The sequence below is a fragment of the Pipistrellus hanaki genome (genome assembly GCF_964339955.1).
Source record: "Pipistrellus hanaki genome assembly, chromosome: 2".
NCBI classification, from domain to species: Eukaryota; Metazoa; Chordata; class Mammalia; order Chiroptera; family Vespertilionidae; genus Pipistrellus; species Pipistrellus hanaki.
This window is the reverse complement of record NC_140504.1, coordinates 172,826,054-172,832,497: the sequence shown is the minus strand read 5'-3', so window position 1 is coordinate 172,832,497 and position 6,444 is coordinate 172,826,054.

The following is a 6,444-nucleotide window of genomic DNA, read 5'->3' as shown; positions in this document are numbered from 1 at the left end:
TTACTTCTTTATTTTTAAATATATATATTTTATTGATTTTTTACAGAGAGGAAGAGAGAGGGATAGAGAGTTAGAAACACTGATGAGCGAGAAACATCAATTAGCTGCCTCCTGCACACCCCCTAATGGGGATGTGCCCACAACCAAGGTACATGCCCTTGACCGGAATCGAACCTGGGACCCCCAGTCCACAGGCCGACACTTTATCCACTGAGCCAAACCTGTTTTGGCTCCTTTACTTCTTTAGAATATCAAGCACGAACTGGATAGGCCTAGAGAGACCACTTAGAGCCCAGTAGGCTTCTTAAGGACCAGCCCAAAGCAGCAGGCCTGGGCTTTCTGGTGGCATGTAAGGTCAAAGTGCAGCCATTGCTGAAAGAATTCAAGGGGTTGCTGGATGAGGATTGGCTCAGGCAGTAAGTGGAGTGCTGTTAAACTGCTCTCTGCGGGCAGGAAGAGAGGAAGTCTTGTTTTGTAGCATTTGCAGCTTTTGCAGTATAAATACCCAACTATGGCCCATTTCAAGCTACTGACATAATGTCACTGAATAGTGACTGAGAAGAGAATTGGCTCTCCAGAGCCTGTACCTGTGCCTTGCCCTTGTCCCTCCATTTCCCCAGATTTCCAACACCTTTGTTTTTATCCAGTCTGAAAGTCCGAGATAGGTTGCTCCAGGCCCTTGGAGTCTCCATTTCTCCATCATTTCCCCAAAATTGCTCAACTTCTCTCCAAAATGCTTGTTCCGTTTACTCTTCTAGCAGTGTGTTAGAGCATGCTACATTCCGCACATCTTCATCAGTGCTGTTTTAAGTCTGCCATTCCGATAGTTAACAAATGGTATCTCCTTACTCTGTCCTTTTTCTGAAGCTTGAATTTGCTTTTTTTCTCTCTCTGCTTAAAATCCTTTCATGGGTCCACATGATCCTTTGGACCGAGACTCATGTCAAGATGCTAGAACACAGCCCTTTGACCTTTCACCTCCCAGTTCTTGGAGTCTCTCCCTCATCCTGCCACGGAGCCTTGTTTCCTTGCTTTCCCAGGCACAACCCTCCAATCTCTTAGCCTGCTAGAACTTTCTTTCTGATTCAAGATCAGCCCCCAAGTCACTACTTGGAGAGTCTTTTCTTTTCTTTCTTTCTCTCTCTCTCTCTCTCTCTCTCTCTCTCTCTCTCTCTCTCTCTCTTAAATATATTTTATTGATTTTTTACAGAGAGGAAGGAAGAGAGATAGAAACGTTGATGAGAGAGAAACATTGACCAGCTGCCCCCCTCGCACACCCCCTACCGGGGATGTGCCCGCAACCAACATACATGCCCTTGACCGGAATCAAACCTGGGACCTTTCAGTCCGCAGACCGACGCTCTACCACTGAGCTAAACCGGTTTCAGCGAGAGTCTTTTCTTATCTCCCAACTATATGTAACGGAGGAAAAAGCTAATTTAAAAAGAGAATTGCAATTTCACATTCCTTTCAGAGGCCTCAATAGATCTTGTGATCAGAAACAACATGTTGAGCCTTTGGGCATGACCTTGATAGGAAGGTGTCACGGAGTTATGGTACATTTGCTGAATATGAAATTGATGGGACTTTTGGCATGTTCTGTGCTAATTCCCTAGAAAGAGGAGGGCTAGTAAATGACAGCAACCTGAGAAGAAGCTTCATCAGAGAGAAATTCCAGTAGGAGGACCGTTGGGGGAGAATTTTACACCAGTGATGTCTAATATTCAGTTTTAATTTTACACCCTCTTCTGTGAATGCTTAGCTTCCCCATGAACATCCCAGACATTCTGTAAAAGTGTCCTATACACAATACCTGATAGTCATGGTGATTTGGGAACAGGGATAAATACTTTTTCTGATATCTGTGGAGTTGAGAAAGGATGGCAGCCATGGAACATGAGCAACCTAGTGATCAAGAATTTTGCAAGAGTCATGGATACATGGAACCGACTGACAGATCTCAGAGGGGAACATATATGTATATGCTAGAGGCCTGATGCATGAAATTCATGCAAGAGGCTCAGCAGCTTGCCTTGGCCCTCACAGCACGGCTTCATCTGCAAGGTCATCTGGAAGGATGTCTGGAAGGTTGTTCATCTGTCCTGTCTAATTAGCACATTACGCTTTCATTATTATAGATGCATAACACATGGGCACAAACAATAGCGTGGGGAAGGCCTGGGGTGGGGCTAGTGCTAGGTGAGGGGGGAAATAGGGGACATCTGTAGTACTGTCAATAATAATAAAGTAAAATAAAATAAGAATTTAGCAAAAGCAGGGACTCAGGTTGAGAGGTGATCACGAGGATGTAAACCCTTGCAGAGTCTCAAGTAAAAACAGAGAAGGGTGTGGACTTCCCTGAGAATGTGGTATAGGCACTGAGCTGTTCTATAATAATTGAATATCAATGGAAACAGCTACTCCAAAGACTGCCTTGAGGTCATTTGGGTTGCATACTTATAATCTGTCCTTCCTCTATGTCCCCCTCAACAGTTTTGTGCCTCTGTTGGGGTGCTTTCATACATAAACAGCCATGCTGTCTTCACCTTGGCTAAGCAAGTGGGAATTGTCATTTTAATTCACTCCTCCTGGGGTAAAAGCTAAGCTCTTCTTCCCTGATTTCCTATCCTACCATTATTCTAACAGCTACCATTAATAAACACTTGCATGTCTCATTTCATCACACAATGATTCGGGTGGATGCCCTTTTCCTTGCTTTATAGAAGAGAAAAATAGGGGCTGTGATGGGTTCAATGGGTTGTCTAAGTCATTACTAAGGAGCAGAGCTGAGATTTGAATTCAGGTCTGTTTGACTCCAAAGTCTGTTCTTTAACTACTACCTAGACACCCTGACTAGGACCTCTGATACCTCTATGTTATGCATTGGTTTAACATTATGTGCTTAGCACAGGGCCTGGCGTGAGTCTCTCCCACAGTACGAGGCTAAGTCAAAATAGGCATCCAGAGAGACTTAAGTAAATGGGAAAAGGACCAGTAGATGGCTATCAGTGACCCCAAACGAGAGAGCTGCAGGGGACTCCGTTTGGTCAGCCCTCCTTCTTTCATTTTCCATGAGTCTTCCTGGTTTCTAAGCTGCTTTTACTGAGCTGCCAGGCTCTCTCTGAATCCTGAATCCATGTTTCCTGTTGAGGACCAGCCTACTCCAGCCAAACTCTGGTTGGTCTGCCCCACTAGGGAGGCTGGGAGTGAGATAAGAGGATGCACAGCTCATAGGAGGAGCCTGAGCTGCCCAGAGGGCCATGCAGGAAATCGCTCCTTCCTTGGGGGCTGAGAGGGAATGACTCAGGGCTGGCTGGTGGGAGTACCCTTTTTTGGGCCAGGACCGGCTGCAGTGAGGCGCCTTGGACAGCATGCTCAGGTTCGCCTCCCCCAGCTGCCTGCCTACTGAGCCTGTGAGAGATGTGTCCTGGCCTTTCCTCCTCTTTTCCATCATTTCTCTAGAAACAAGTTTGTGCTGATGGACTGGTTCATTGCTCTCCGCCCCCCCCTCCCCTCCGCCTAACCCAGACTGTTGCCTGTGAAAATATAGCTGTAGAGAGAAGCAGTGAGACCTGAAGTTAGGCAGGTGTGGGCAGGTGAGGCGGAATATGTAGCCCTGTACCTGCAGTTTGCTGCCTTGTGTGTAGTGAGGCTGTGATTGAGATGTGACTGCAGTGGAAATGTGGGAATCTTCTGTTTGGAGAGGGTGCTTCTTGGGTCCTGCCCTTAGCCCAGGACCTGGTGTGCAGTATGAGATCAGTGTGTTTGTGTTGAACTTGGGAGTTATAGTATATCCCAATTTGAACCCTTTTCACTCTACCAGAGAAGTAGCATAGCACTGTGGCTAAGAGAGGGACTCTGAAGTCAGAATATCTAGGTTTGAATCCCGGCTCTGCCATTTACTAGTTGTCAGATTTTGGCTGAGTCACTTAGCCTCTCTGAGCCTATTTCTCTTCTGTAAGATGGGAATGATAATAATAGTACCTATGTAATAATAGTACCTACCTAATGTTGTTGAAGATTGAAGGAATAAATACAGGCTAAGTGCTTGGAACAGTGCCTGGCCATCAAGTGCCATATAAGTATTAGCTGTTTTTGCTCTTTTAGTGACTGGCATCTCCATCAACCCAGTTATCTAAACAGAAGTTGTCAGTAAACCTAGATAGACTCGACCCTTTCCTTCTATTCCCATATTTAACCTCTGTCCATTTTTAACCCATGTATTTCTTCCAGTTCATCACCATACCATCATTTCTCACCTGCACTGATCTCCTTGCCTTCACTCTGTCTTTCTTTAATAGCTTTATTGAGATACTAGAGGCTCGATGCATGGAAGTTGTGCAAGGGTAGGCCTTCCTTCCCCTGGCTGCTGGCTTCGTGGCCCCACCCCGCCATTGGCACCATGCTTGGCCTGGCGCTGCCCACATCCACTGCCACACACCCCTGGTTCCCCGGTTCTGCAGAGCCCCCCATCCCGACTGATTGATCACTGGCTGGTGGCCTGGATCTCCCTCTGTGGGGTGATGGTGGGGCAATGGCAGCCCTCAACCCCCAACCAATCACATTGCACCCACCTTGGCTGGCTTGGTGCCAGTGCATGTCATAGCGTGATTGTCCAGATGGCTGCTCTGCTGTTTGGCTGTTCAGTTGATTTGCATATTACACTTTTATTATTATAGATAATTCACTCATTTAAAGTGTACAATTCAGTAGCTTTTAATATATTCAGATATATATGCAACCACAATTTTAGACTTTTTTATCAACTCAAAAAGAAATCCAGTTTTTAGCTCTTGCCCTCCTATCCCCCCATCTTTGTCCCACCCTAAAGCAGCAGATTCACCTATTCTGGACACTTCATATAAGTTATATACAAATATAATATGTGGTCATTTGTTACTAGCTTCTTTCACTTAGCATAGTATTATATATATAATATATAACATATTCTATATATTATATATGCTATATATAATATATAATATATATATAATATTGATTTCAGAGAGGAAGGGAGAGGGAGTGATAGAAACAACAATGATGAGAGAGAATCATTGATTGGCTGCCTTCTGCATGACTTTACTGGGGATTGAGCCCGCAACCTGGGCATGTGCCCTTGACTGGAAACAAACCTGGGACCTTTCAGTCTGCAGGCTGATACTCTATCCACTGAGCCAAACTGCCTAGGGCTTTTTTTTTTTTTTTTTTTTAAATTTAAGAGTTAAATGTTTTCATTTATTTTTACAGAAAAGAGGGAGGGAGAGGGAGAGGAGAAAGAGAAAGGGAAACATCGCCGTGAGAGAAACATTGATAGGCTGCCTCCCACACACTCCCTACCCAGGACCAGGCCTACAGAATCCAGCACAGGCTGGCCCCTGACACCTCTCTGGGTTCATTACCTTCACAGACTATGTTCTCCCCTTATTCCAGCCACATGGAACTCTTTGCAGCTCCTGAACACACACATGTCACAGGTACTGTTTACCTGCCAGGATCTTTTCCTCAAGTGAGCCCCTACTTCTTCCTGGACCATATTAAAATGTCCCTTTCTCTGGCAAAGCTTTCCTGACCCCATCTCCTACCTACATGTGCTACCCAGGTACCTCCCTCTCTTACAGCATACTCTTATTCTTTTTTTTTTTTTTTAAATATATTTTATTGATTTTTCACAGAGAGGAAGAGAGAGGGATAGAGAGTTAGAAACATTGATGAGAGAGAATCATTGATCAGCTGCCTCTTGCACACCCCCTACTGAGGATGTGCCTGCAACCAAGGTACATGCCCTTGACCGGAATCGAACCCGGGACCTTTTAGTCCGCAGGCCGACGCTCTATCCACTGAGCCAAACCGGTCCCGGCCAGCATACTCTTCTATTTTTTATTTACATATCCGTCTCCCCACAGGGGCATCTTTGTTTATTGGTCCCCCTGGGGGACAACTTTGTAATCCCCACACCTTGCACCTGGCAATATCCCTGCAGTGTATCTGAAATGAAATTTAACTTTAGCAAATCCCATCTCTCTCATCCTGCATAGCTTTCCATTTACTCCAGTTAATTTCTTCTTCTTAAATTCAGCCCCGCACGCCAGCCATCCAGGTCTTTTTGGAGCACAGATGTGATAACCCCTACCCCACCTCATTTATCTTCCTGCACTTGTATGAATTATCTGCTGATATTGAGCACTATGTACCAGGCCCAGTGCTGTGCAAGCTGTGCCCGTGTGATCTCATTTAGTGCTAACAATAGTCAGGTAGCTATTACCCCATTTTTCAGAGAGGTTAAGCGACTTGACCAATTTCACACAGATAATGATATAGCAAGGACTTAGACATGGGTCTGTGTGATTCAAGAGTCTGTGCTCTTAATTATAACACCATGTCACATTATTCATTCTTTGATTTAATCTGATTCCCTGAAAAAATGTGTGAAGCAAGACAAGTGTT